Source organism: Crinia signifera, chromosome 1 (genome assembly GCF_055691185.1).
Source record: "Crinia signifera chromosome 1, ASM5569118v1, whole genome shotgun sequence".
In the NCBI taxonomy this organism is placed as follows: Eukaryota; Metazoa; Chordata; class Amphibia; order Anura; family Myobatrachidae; genus Crinia; species Crinia signifera.
In genome coordinates, this window is record NC_139217.1 from 50,066,942 (window position 1) to 50,081,584 (window position 14,643).

The window sequence follows — 14,643 nt, forward strand, 5'->3', positions numbered from 1 at the left end:
CATGTAACTTTGCTAGTGTGGGGCTTCTATTTTTGTCAAGGATGCTTGACTGCAGATTAATTTGATATTAACGAGCATTATCTGAGACTGTATACAGTGCACAATGGAACTTGGGTACTTATGTATTATCTGGAATCCCATGTTAAATGCACCCCATTTTTTCATATCCCTATTATCCAACTACGCATGGAGTTAATATTATATAGTGTGGCGAGCGCAGCGAGCCACCGTGCCTGAAGCGTGGTGAGCGCAGCGAGCCCCGCGAGGGGACGCGGTCTCATAAGAAAAACGGGCGTCCAGATATTACATAAGTACCAGAACTTGTATTGGAATAAATCTGCAGCTGCTGTATTATATATAGATGCAGAGACTGAAATGCACAGATATAAGTGTCATATATCCAATCAATCGGCACAGTCTCCTGGTGGTGGAACATGTATGATGCAGGTTAGGCAAAATAGGCTCAATGTCAGATGGCCAAAGTACAGGGCCAGATTAAGATTTTTTTTTGGGGGGGGGGGGTTCTGGGTACAAGGGGGCCCTCCTTGTCACCTTTTCTTTGTGACGTTTGTCTCCGAAGTCTGCTCTGCACTGGTCCTGCCTGCACTCCAGATAGGCAAACTCCTTCCCCCTGTGCCTCTGCTGCAGCCTCAGCTCTACTCCCACCCAGTACCTCTACAGCAGTCCTTCTCCTCTCCCACTGGTGCCTCTGCAATAGCCCTCCATCCCCCCTCTTGTGCCTCTGCTGCAGCCTCAGCTCTACTCCCACCCAGTACCTCTACAGCAGTCCTTCTCCTCTCCCACTGGTGCCTCTGCAATAGCCCTCCATCCCCCCTCTTGTACCTCTGCAGCAGCCTTCCATCCAGACCCCATTCCCCGTACCTCTGCAGCGGCCCTCCAGGCATCCACTTTTTATGTATCCATTTCCTCAGTCCGCACTAATGTTTTGCGTGTGGACATAATGTTGTCACATGGGCTGGGTGACTCAAAGCTCCCATACACTTATGCACGGTATTGCATAGCTCCCTGGCATGCAATACACCATCGCCCAACTGCCCGCTGGGCTCCCGGGTGGCAAGATCACACAATACATTGGGGCAGATGTATTAAGCATTAACAAGAGATAAACGCAAGGGTGATTAAGAGAGATGAACGTCCAGCTCCTTACTGACTTTTTTTCAAACATAGTCTGTGACATGGCAGCTAGGATCACCCTTGCGTTTATCTCTTGTTAAGGCTTAATACATCTGCCCCATTGTTTGCACACCTTTTGCATATAATGTATTGTGCGATCTCAGCAAAGGCTGCGGGATCCAACAACTGGAACTGTTTTGGTAAATGGCAGCCACCTTTTAGATTCCTACATTGTCTTCCAGCAATGAAATTGTTATGGTGGCCATACACACTAGTGTGATTTTCTTCCTTTACAGTGGAGCAGGCCAAACAAATCCTTGAGATCTACGAACAGCCCACGTTTTCCAAAACCCCTGGCTGGTGCACAGCTGTAGTCATTCCGGTCACTTGACCCAGATCACCCAACTGGTGCACAGCTGTAGTCATTACTGTCACATGACCCAAATCACCTAGCTGGTGCACAGCTGTAGTCATTACTAACTGTCACATGACCCAAATCACCTAGCTGGTGCACAGCTGTAGTCATTACGAACTGTCACATGACCCAAATCACCTACATGGTGCACAGCTGTAGTCATTACTAACTGTCACATTTCCCAGACTCCCTAGCTGGTGCACAGCTGTTGTCATTCCTAACTGTAACATTTTCAAACCTGCTGCAATCATTCCTACTATAGATCCACAGGTTGCCTGACATACATGAACTGTTGGTAGCTCTTGAGGACAGGTTTGGCCACCCCTGCTCTACATCAAATTTTTCATGTGTTGGACAATTCCACCTCGACCTTGTGACGATATTTTGTCTGTCGACCATATCCATGTCAACCATTTGAGGTCAACATGGACACTGTGAACCCTTTACAATAACTGTTTAAATGAGTATCTCTTACATATTGTTAATTTACCATCTGGAGCACTGACCAGTATAGTGATATTGATTAATAGGAATATGATGTGTTCAATAGTGTGAAACTAGAAGCATCTGGATGTTGTTCTTGGATTCCAATTTGCTGTGTTCCAAAGATAGGGATCTCCAGGAGGAAATGGGCTGGAGCCCAGAGAAACTGTACTGTGGATGCCAAGATAGAGGTAGATAAATAGCGTAATTTAAGCTGTTAAAGGCTTGTCTGTGTACAGGAGAAGTTACACTGACCCTGGCAACTGTAATCCAAGCAGAACTGGTGGTATGGGCATCACGGAACTCTAGAAGTCACACTCTGTTATTAGGGCTTATAGAACTATTAGATTTAACTTGAAAAACTATAACCTGGGGAATAGTCAATCTGATGCCAGGGATTTAAGAGCCGATTTGGATAAATGTGGTGCTTCTGATAAAGGACGGTGGGCAGCACGGACGGTGTAGTGGTTAGCATTACTGCCTCACAGCGCTGAGGTCATGGGTTCGATCCCCACCATGGCCCTAACTGTGCGGAGTTTGTATATTCTCTGCACAAGTAATATCTGCCCCACCTGCAGTGCACATGGTTTTGTCCATTTGAGAAGGAATTTTCCTCAGAGTGAACCAGAATAAGGCCCTAAATATCCAACCCTATTACATTTGGTCTCATGACTTGTGTAAATTATTTACAAAGTGCTTCTTACCACAAGCACAATATTAATAGCTTCTCTGAACTCTTACAGTACTTATAAATAAAATATGCAACATAGCATAAAACTGTTTTATTGGTTTTAATAATAACAAAGCAATCTTATCTAAGTCCTGCAGTCCAATTCTTCCTAGTCATATTCCATATCAATCCCTGATGCGTTTCGTTAAGGTTTTTTTTTCCCCAAAGGATCATCCTGAGAACTGCACCCATTTAAAAAAAGTTCTCTATCCACCCCACATTTCCCCTGCGTCAGCGTTAGATTCACGCTGGTCTTGGCATTAGGGGGGGTGGTGCTAAATATGCAAATTGCACCATTTAGCCCTGCCCCCTCGAAGACCCGCGAATTGCGAGATTTACCGTGCTGTGGGGCGGGGCTTGATGACATCTACATCAGACCCCACACCTGAACTGCTGCTGACGGTCTCCTCTCCGGGCTTCTCCCGGAGAGGAGACTTTAAAAGTAGGCAACCCTGAGTATTCTCCTATGCACTTTAACTGAAACAGAACTGGGTAAAAAATAGGTGGAGAAAGAAAGGATAGATTTAATGGTGCTCTTTTGTGTCTTGTATTTCCGGGTGTCGGCTTTACTGTCCATTAAAATGGAAGTATTAACATTTTAATGAAAAAAAAAATCTAGGGTACTTGTGTATTTTGGCGGCGCCCATCGCATCGCATCGCATACCATAAGGCATACGATGGTATGCGATGCGATATTGTACAATGCCATACAATTTTTAAATTGTATGACATTGTATATGGCATACAATGCGATGCGATTAAACATTGTATAAGCACCCTAATGGGTGCTTACAATGTTAAATGCACCCACCCGCCGCAAACCCCCCCTCTATAAACATGAACCCGAAGCGTGGCGAGCGCAGCGGTACGCGTCCTCCGACCTTTTCATACCCCCACTATCCACGTCGGCGTGGAGTTGAGAATAGAAAGTGTGGCGAGCGCAGCGAGGCGAGCGGAAACGGATACCTGTGAAGGCCGCGAGGGGACTCCGATACCTGTGAAGGCATCCCCGTCCCCTCGCGGGGCTCGCCACGCTTCGGGCTCGCCACACTTTCTATTCTCAACTCCACGCCGACGTGGATAGCGGGGGTATGAAAAGGTCGGAGGACACGTACCGCCGCCGCTCGCCACGCTTCGGGTTCACGTTTATAGTGGGGGGGGTGGCGTGGGGGTGCATTTAACATTGTAAGCACCCATTACGGTGCTTAAAAGCACCCTTTAGGGTGCTTATACAATCTTTCATCGTATAGGGGGCAAAAATCGCATGCCATCGGGTGCATGGCATGCGATGCGATTAAAAAATCACGCGATGGAAATACACAAATACACTATAATACACAAGTACCAAATCTAGAAACTGTGTATTCAGGCAGAGCTGGAATGTTTATACAAAGTGCAGTTGTAATAAATTCCTGAATCGCCAGCCGGGTAATGGGATATCCACTGTCAGGAAAGCACTTGATTTTTTTTTTCTTTAAAGCAACGAGAGGCGCGTTCCCCGTGTGACAGATGTTACATACTATATGTTTCACAAATTCTAAACATTTTGGTGAGATTACCAAGTGCAGTTTGTAACCGAATGATTTTATAAGGTGGCTACAGCTTGGAGATTACTGCAAATGGTCCTATTAGGATTTTACTACAGTTTGTAAGTAATACAGAGGCCATAAAATCCAGGCTGAGAGATGAGTGCTTGTGACAGCAGGGAAAGGAATGGAAACATTTGTTGAGAATCCAGAACGCTGCAATGACTGCTGAGCAAACATTACAGCCAATGATTTTATAGAACGGGTAGATTCAGGGTTCGTGTACCATAGTTGCATGAACAATAGTGTTCCATCTAGTATACAACGTTCTCTCAGTATTATGACCCTCTCCATTCTTTACAATGAGCCTGATTCTGATTAACTTGCAAAAGCAAATTCTGTCTCTAATGGACAAAACCATGCTGCACTGCAGGTGGGGCAGCTGTGACATGTGCAGAGAATTAGATTTGGATGGGGGTTTGTACTTCAAACTGATATCTATATTGCACTGTAAAAATAAAGCAGCCAGTATTTACCCTGCACAGAAACAAAATAACATCCAGATCTAACTCTCTCTGCACCTGTTACATCTGCCCCACCTGCAGTGCACAGGGTTTTGCCCATTAGAGAGAGAATTTGCTTTTGCAAGTGAACCAGAATCAGGACCAATGTGTAATTAGCAGCAGTACAAGTGACAAGGAAATAGACTTTTATAGAATTTAATGATAACTTACTGCATGAGTTCTGTGGATAAAAGTGGTATCTGTTCCAGTTTCTTGCTGGTGCTTGATGCGGAGAAGGTGGTGTTTGATTCATGGTCTGGGATCAATTTTATGAGGCACTCCAGCAGTTAGGTTTTACATCATACTTACATTCTAGTAAATGGTTTCCTCTCCTCTCACTTTTTATCCAGAGAGGTACCCAACAAGGCTGCTCCCTCACTCCTTTATTATTTTCTTCAGACAAAAGAGTTTTAGTTCCCTATGATCTAGAACAGTGGTAGCCAACCCTAGCCCTCGAGAGCTACCAACAGTTCACATTTTACAGACAACCTAGCTGCTGCACAGCTGCACTCATTAATCACTGACACATTTTAAAAGATCCACAGATGGAGCTAATTAGCTCACTTGTGATTCTGTGAGGAGACCTGCAAAACATGCACTGTTGGTAGCTCTCGAGGACTAGGGTTGGCTACCCCAGATCTAGAACTTGCAGATGATATACAGTATATAGACTACTGATATCTAATCCAGTCACCTGGATACCTGCTATAATGAGTTCCATTGCACTCTTTGGTTAATTTGCATAACAATGGAACAATAGGCCTAGGGAGGGAGGGAGTGCACCAGCTGCTAGTGGCTACGAGCCTGTCTTTCTATTGGTCAAGCCCTGTGAGGTGGGACTTCTTGGCTAGCCCCTTGCTCTGCCCACTGTACAGCCAAATAGAGCAGTATGTAATGGCAGGAAATTAGTACTAAGGGGCAGATGTACTAAGCCTTGTAAAGAGAACTCAATCACAGCCTGTAATATGACACTTGGGTACTGCTTCTTTAGGTCTCTCCAGGGGATGCAGTCACAATCCCGGCGGTCAAAATCCAGACACTGGAATCCCGATCGCCAAATTCCCGGCACTTTGTCCCCTCTGTGGGTGTCCACGTCGGGATTTTGACCGCCGGGATTACATACCAATCCCCTCTCCAAGGCTTCATACACCTGTCCCTATGATTTTGTTTTCAGTGTGGATAGAATGATTATTTTTATATAGTCAGGCCCGGGGGCCAATTGCGACCCGTGCAGTCATTTCAAGTGACCCGCAGCCTCCAGCTGGAAGCCGGCAGAGCATCAGATGTGGGAAGCACAGGACACTAAAGGTGGGGCCCCGGCGAGCGCGCCTTTACCTTGCTGTCTGCTGCAGTGAGGAGGTGCCGGCCGCCATAATCAGATGTGTTTGGGGTCCTACCCGTGCGGCTGCAATCGTATATCACCCTACTCCACAATCACAGTGACAGCAGTGTGTGGGGAGGGGGTACAGCATGGGGGAAGCTTGCTCCCGTAACATGCGGAGCAGAGGAGGGCGGCAGCGGGAGCCCAAGCATCTCCTGTCCTGCAGTGCCTGCTTTGCCTCTCCTTCCTCTGGCTCACAGAAGGGGCTGGGAAACATACAGAGAAGGGAGGGGGCAGAGTGGGGGACATACAGTGAAGGAGGGTCAGGCTGGTGGACATACAGTGAATGGAGGCACTGATGGACATTCAGAGAAGGGGGAGCAGGGGCAGGCTGGGGGACATAGAGTGAATGGGGGCAGAGTGGGGGACCATTCTGATTAATGATTCAAAGAATGTCAGGCTGAATGTTCTGCCCCACACATTTACACTTCACCAAATCTGGCCCTCGTCGCAAAAAGTTTGGACACCCCTGCTTTAGACTACAGCTGACCATTCTCAATTTGGGGCTTTTAGGTCTAGTGGGGAGATTTATCAATGCTTGCAGAGAGATAAGAGAGAGATAAAGTACCAGCCAATCAGCTCCTAACTTTTATGTTACAGGCTGTGTTTAAAAAGGAATGGATTGGCAGTTTATCTCTCTCCATGCTTTCAGAAATAATATATCCCCAGTGTTTCTGGGAATGGGTAAAAACCAAAACCGGACAGTTTCCCAAAACGCCGGACTGGACAGGCGTTCTGTCCGGTGGGGCTGCCTGTGACACTAGCCCACTGGATGACCTGAACAGTGCCGTCAAGTCCGGCCCAATTCTTCTTTTCACATCTAGCCTGCGAACATTATGTTTCAGAGGGCAGACGTACCCATTAAGCCAGTTTATTAACTCTCTCTATCATGGACTGAAGCTGGGCGATTTATAAAAGTCTGGTGTAATAAACCTAGTGCAGGAAATCAGCGACTCTGCTCCCAGCTCCTTGATAGTCATGTATCCCTTTGTTATTATGTAAGTGTAGCTCGGCTTATATTCATTTTTCTGCTGTGTGCTCTGTGGAGATTAAAATGTGATTTTCCAAGATCTCATTACACTGCCCAATGAGCATCAGAGTTCCCGGCCTCCTGCAGTCTTTCTGCCATCTGGACCCGGAGCTGACTTATGACTTGGCACTCGCATCGCCCTCCTCTAGCAACCTTGGAGGGGTTGTATGACTGTAATAACAGACTTCTCTGTACAGGCTGTCACTTTCTGTTGGATTATGGAAAACCTAGGAGATGGCGCAAAGATTCTATCCTACAGAAATGTGCATCTGTATTGTAACCAGCGGGTTACTAAGCTCCCAGGTTACTCTCAATGTAGCGCATAATAGCTTGAACGGAACAAAATGGACCTAAAATGTTTAATTTTATTTTTTGGTTTAATTAATCCTAGCTCAGATGATTCTTTATTAAAGACCTATGCAGCCCATGAGAAAGCTGCTATGACTGAGGGAAGTAGGACAAGGGGTCTACAGCAAGAAGGTCGACATACAAACAGGTTGACATTCAAAAAGTCGACACAAGCATTATGTCAAGCAGTGTCTAGGTCGACTGGGTTTTTCACTGTTGTTCGGGCTGTGCGCATTCGTATTTCTGCGCAGGGTGCGGGCACACATGCCAAACATTCTGTTCACCGGGTGCGCGCACCCTACACAGCGGGCTTAGGGCGCCGTGTGTTCCATGTAAATGCTGGGCGTTCTCATGGTTATGAGGGCAGGCGGGGGCGGGCAGGTGAAATCACCAGATGTCCACAACACATTTGTTGGCCAGCTGCTCAATCAGATTGTGATGTCACTCAGGTGCCAAAAGGGAGGGGTAATTCTGGTTAGGAAAAAACATTTTGTATCCCAATTGCACACTGAGGGCCTTTATCTAGTTCACTCTTTCTGACAAATTCCTTCTTAGGTGGACAAAACCATGTGCACTGCAGGTGGGGTAGATGTTACTTGTGCAGAGAGAATTAGATTTGGGTGTAGTTTTACGTCAAAGTGACATCTATATTGCAGTGTAGAAATAAAGCAGTCAGTATTTACCCTAAACAGAAACAAAATAACTCACCCAAATCTAATTCTCTCTGCACATGTTACATCTGACCCACCTGCAGTACACATGGTTTTGGCCATCGAAGAAGGATTTTGTCAGAAAGAGTGAACTAGAATAAGGCCCTGAGCAATATCTACATGATAATCAGATAATACAGAGATCTTGGTTGAACCTAAGAATGGGCGTCCTCATGGTAATGAGGGCATGATGGACAGGCGGAGGGGCAGGCAACTGACATCAGCGCATGTCAGCTGCCCGCCTACTTGTTGACTTGCAAGGCTGCAAATTCGCAACCTTGCAAGTCAACAAGTATAACCCCTAAAGTATATGCTGCCAGTACTTTTTGAACTAGATCGCATCTAGTTCAAAATGCACGCTGCGCATCCAATTGACCCATCACCATTAAAACCTGTTATAAGAATAGTATTTTACTTTTTTCCCCTAAAATTCATATCAGTCAACACGTAGACATTGTAAACATTGGAAATGTTGACAAATTGAGTATACACTTTACCCAGATTTCTATCTTATAATCATGGCCCTTATTCTGATCGGTGCGGCCGGATCCGAATATGCGGCCAGCACCGTGCGTCCTAAACCCCGCCTTCCATACGGATCGCCAACTCCGTCCGTACACGGTAAGAAGCTGTCCGAACGGACCGCACGTGTATTTCTCACGAATACACCTCCTCCATCTCAGGGAACCTCCCCAATCATTCGATGGTCGCAGAACATCGAATGCAGGGCTGAGTGGTCCGCCAGCTCCCGCAACCTCAGACCACACGGGCATTTCTCCGTGCAAAAGCAGGGATCTGGGCGGGCAGCTGACATCCGGCAATGTCATATGTCCGCCCCCTACACGTGCGTCACGGCCGCATTACCATACGTACACCCAGCGTTTGCATGGGAACGCCTATGAAACGCGGGGTGTAAACATATGGTAATGAGCCCAAACAGCACTTCACACCCCTCTCCACCCCCTGTTCGTAGTGTACACATTTCATGCGGAATGTGGCCGTGCGTCCGGCTCGCACATGCGCAGAGACGCCTCTACACAGGGGTGGCCAACCAATCAGAGCCAAAGAGCCCAAAAAAAATGTTCTGGCAAGACAAAGAGCCGATACCAATAAAAATGGGCGTGGCCTAGCTCCCAGAATGCCACACCCCATTTTTAAATGGGTTGTGGCGAGATAGAGATATCACATACTGTTAATTTAGCCCAGGGGGGCTCAGGATGGCACCAAATGAAGTTATCTGCAGTGCATATAAATATTGTACATCAAGTGTGTGTGTGTAATATATATATATATATATACACACACACACACACACACACACACACAAACACACACACACTTTGCACTGCAGATAACTTCATATGCTGCCATCCAATGAGCCCCCCTGGGCTAAATGAAACATATGTGATGCTTATAATGCAAACACACTTGATGTATAATATTTATATATGGCAAGGCTCTGGAACCCTCAACCACTGCAGGTAACTGCAGAAATCTTCACTTCGTGCCCTCACAGCAAATGTGATATCTAAAAAATAACCCAGTGTCCGGCACTCAAACTGTATAAATATCTATATATTGGTATTATATAGATAACAGTACATACGTGTTTAATTTAGCCCAGGAGGGCTCAGGATGGCAGGCGGAGCAGGAGACGGCTAAAGAGCAGGAGAGCTCAAAACGGCATACGGCTATGCACTCTGCAGTGTCTAAAATGATGCCGGCCGGGACGCTGATTCCTAGCGCAACTGCGCATGCGTTGGGTCACCGCAGCCCGTCGCGCTGTACACGCAGGTGGCTCACATCAAAGGGAGGGAAAGCTGTCTAGCCGGCGCCACTGAGAGGCACATGAAAGGGAGGGAGCCGCACATGAGAGAGGGAAGAGCCGCATGCGGCTCGAGAGCCGCGGGTTGGCCACCCCTGCCTCTACACATGCGCAGACACAAAACATCGGCGGCACGAACGCACGCGGATAATACCGCACCAACCAGAATAAGGGCCCATGTTCTTTACAAGGTCCTGGACCCAAGGGTCATGTGTACTGTGTCTAAGAATCCACCATCTAAAATCCTCCCACCAAGTAGAAAACCGCCTCTAAACAGGAGTGTAGTAAAACTGTTTTTAGACACTGATCTCCTATCCAAGGGCCTAATAATGTCCATACATTGCGTACAGACAAGGATTAAGCCCTTAAATAGTAGATTAGACCAATGTTCACGCAAAAGAGTGATTATTATCCAACGACGCATGTGCTGCGTTCACAGCACTCATGCATCAAGGTGCTGCTGCAATCTCGCTCGCCAAGAGGAGTTCATGTAAACATGATTGACAGGAATTGACCCCTTGGAGGTGTGAACAGGGAGTGGTTGGAGGCATGTCATGGCGGTTGTCAGCGCATGTATCTAGCTATCACTGTGAGCTCCTGCATGCAGAATCATGTTGCCTGGGCTACTACCGCTGTGTGCAGTCTGCGTAGCCATAGCGCTACACTTAGCCTCGATGCTCCTCTTTTTGCATATACCATAGGCTGCGAATGTGCGCACAATTGTAAATGGCTTTGCCATGTCTTCGGCGGGCGTTCCTTTTCATTTCTCTGCGACAGCTTCCCTCGCTAACATTAGCAGCTCCGAAGCCTAGAAGAACCCAATTACATCTGGGTACACACATGAATTAGGCCCATGAGCGCGGCCATTGACTCTCCTAATCAACTCTGTGTTAAGGCTTTACCTCTATCTGCATGTATAATATTAATTATTTAGATTTGACAATGGAAGTCTATTCTTATCCTTTTTTTTCCCAGTGATCCATACGTAAGGTCCACCATGGCTTCTTGACACTGTCACGACCACCATCTCAGCTACCCTGGCTCCCTGTGCTGTCCCGGTCCTACAGACCTCTGATATGCTACCCTCTGTCTTGGTGCTCACCTCCGCTGCTGATACCCATGCTGGCTGTCTGCGTTCCGACACTCTGTCACCACTGGGTGGCAGCTGTGGTGTGTGGTCTCCTGCTGTGCGGGCTCTGGGTGGCGTGGGGGATGGGCCGCCGTGATGGTGTCCGTGTCGTGTTGGGTCTCTGGCTGGGAAGCACCGGCTGCAGCGCCTCCACGTATATTCTCCGCCGGCTGGTTTCTGTCGCCGCATCTGGTGGCGGCCATCTTCTTGGTTGCTACAGCCTATGCTACGCGGCTCCAAAGTGTGAGGTCACATGCGCAGCCAATCACCACTCAGCTCTACCCTTAAAGTCTGACTAGCCGGGCCAGACCGGCAGTCAGTACAATGATGTCTACCCGCTAACATCATTGGTCACTCCTGGTTATCCCTGTAGTATCCACTACAGCTCTCCTTCGCATCCTGGTAAAAGTCTTCGCTGATCTTCCTGCTGATCGTCCACTGCTCCACCATGTCATCACGGAACCCTCTGCCGCCTATTAGGATAGGACAAGGTTAACCCCCCAAAGGGTGTCATCTTCTTCCTTCATTCCTAGCGGTTATTATCCATGGTCGCATCCCTGGTCCTGCAGCTACAATCTCACTCAGCACAGATTCAACTGGACTTCATCTTCTTCTCTTTCATCCAATCATCCAATCCTTCATCCAACCATCCAATCCTTCATCCATTCATCCAATCTTTCTTTTAATTATCCAATCCTGCAATCATCCAATCATTCAACTTCCCAATCATCTTCAAGCTCTCCAATAAGTATTGTTTATTATTGCCTTCTTTCAGTTTATCAATATCTAGTTATTCTTTATGCTATCATTCATATCTTGTACCGCAGTATCTTTATTAAAAAAGGTTTAATTTTATCCAATTGTTTCACTCCATCTCCATCTGTCGTTCATGCAACAGCCCTACATTAAAGCACCCATCCTCCGTTACACTCCAGCTGGTGCTTCACAAAACGTGACAGACACGATAGGGCAGATGTATTAAGCCTGGTGAAGTGATAAAGTAAAGGTGACAGCACAGCAGCCAATCAGCTCCTAGATTTGAGGTTACAGGTTGGGTTTATAAAATGAAAGTAGCTGACTGGCTGCTGCGTTATCAGCTTCCACTTGATCACCAGGCTTAATACCTGTGCCCCAATATTTCATGCACCAGGTTAGCTCTGCATACCCAGAATTCTTTGCATCACTGGTCTGGCATATGCCAGGCAACTAAGTATGCATCAGCCGAACACGTGAGCAACAGAACTCTCTGCCCCAGTGATGCTACATTCCTTTCAGACGTGATTTGTTAAGCATTTCAAACCACAAAGCGCACAAAGCAGACATCAATGTGTAACTAAAAACTCTCAGCTGAAAGAAATATTAGCAAATGCTGAGTGCAGCCGGCCTTAGTGAGGGTAAAACATGATGAATATTGTATTTTAATGAATATGAATGTGCTCAGTTCTCGGGTCTTGTTGCCTTTAGCTGTTTTGCTCTCTCCTCAGCTGCACTCCAGTGAATACTAACACGTAGAAAATGCTATTTTTTGGCTGAGCTTGTCAGAAGTTGGATTTGCACAGTACTTTGGGAGGGATGTGACCTGCTTTCCAGCATTATGTTCACATCAGCAACTGTTCTGCTGTATTACGGCAGCAGGGGCTGCTCACAAAGCTGCATAGAAGAGGTCACCGACATGAGAGGCTAGGTATTAATGGAGTGCAATGTACGGTGAACAGTCGCACTCAAGTAGCCCTTAGCTAGGGTTGGGAATGTGAGAGCAGGAGCTGTTGGGTTCTTTCGTTAACTGTGCAAATAAAGACAATGCTGACACCCCACATCGCTCATCCCAAAAAGTGTCTCCCTTGCTCCAAACGTCCACTACGTGCCACTAAGACCTGCCACAGACTTCCACTGTGCCCAGGTCTAATGTTTAGGTAAAATGTCATACACATCCTTGTACCCAACATCATGCCCACTAGTGCCATGCCCATCATACACAATTTTGTACCAAACTGCATGCCCACTGCCATGCAAATCATCCATATCCTTGTACCCAACCTCACGCTCGCTAGTGCTATGTCTAACATACTTGTCCTTGTACCCAACCTCATGCCCATGAATTCCATTCATATTGTACATGTCCTTGTACCCAACCTCATGTCCCCTTGTCACATGCCCACTCAACATTAAAGACATTAGGTTTTTTTGCCTACCACACACATTTATACCTAGCTTCCTGACAAAGAACCCGTACTCACCATCATGCCCACTATTACACATCCTTGTACTCCGTCTTATGCCTAATGGCACTAAGTCTACCATACACAGGGACTATGTAAAAACCGGACCCGGACAAGACCCCGGACCGCACATCAAAATCTGTAGTCCAGAGCTTGAGTGTCCGGTCCGGGAGGTGTCCCTTCTGGGGGTTGTCTTGTCCTGGGGGATGCTTTTACCAGGGACATGGGCAAGGGGAGATTACAGCCTCCCCGTGTGGTCTGGACCATCCGTTTTTTGCTACATGCCCGAACCATACAGGGAGGCTTTATTCTCCCCCTTCTCCACTCCCTGGTGTAGCTGCCCCCCCCCGACACTACAAGTTTCGGACTGCAGATTTTGATGTCCGGTCCGGCGGTCTGGGGTCTTGTCTGGGTCCGTTTTTTTACCCATACCCCATTAACATGGCTTTAGCTATAGGGTCACCACTTAGAGTGTATTAAATCGCTCTATACCAAAATATAACTTTCTTCCTCATGTGCGTACCGTACCGTACTCACTCGATGCAAGGATTTTTTGAAGCATATAAAGGTATCTTTTTTGGAGACTTTAATCCTTATCTGCCCCCATCTCATTTACCATGGGCAGTTGACGGCAGTAAAAATGGAAAGGAAAAAATAAAACAAAGGAAAAAACTATCACCTGAGGGGCAGTCACATTGGACAATGACCGCTTTCACAGGAAGACCGCTTACACCAAAGAATATTCAGTCACTTCTTATGTACGGTACGCATCTCTTAAGTGAAAGCCAACCGTCCTTGGTAATCTGTGATTCACTATATATCACGTGGTGATTTCGGAGGATTCGTTACGAAAGATGCCTTTATATGTGCATCTCCTCCCACTTTTCTGTGAGTTGGGTACGGATTCTCTCTGCAATCACCGGATCTTTAATTTTCTTGGATATACCAACATTGTTATTTTATTCTGACACACTGCATTCATTTTTTGCATGTACACTGAATATCACCGGGGGAACCCTTGTTTACTAAAGGAACATCTGCGGCAACAAATCCAGCACCAACAAGTTCGTTTTTTTTCCTGTAATCTCTACTAGTGGGGACGGCTTTTGTGGTCCCTCATCTGATTTGTGACTGCACGAATTGGCTGCGC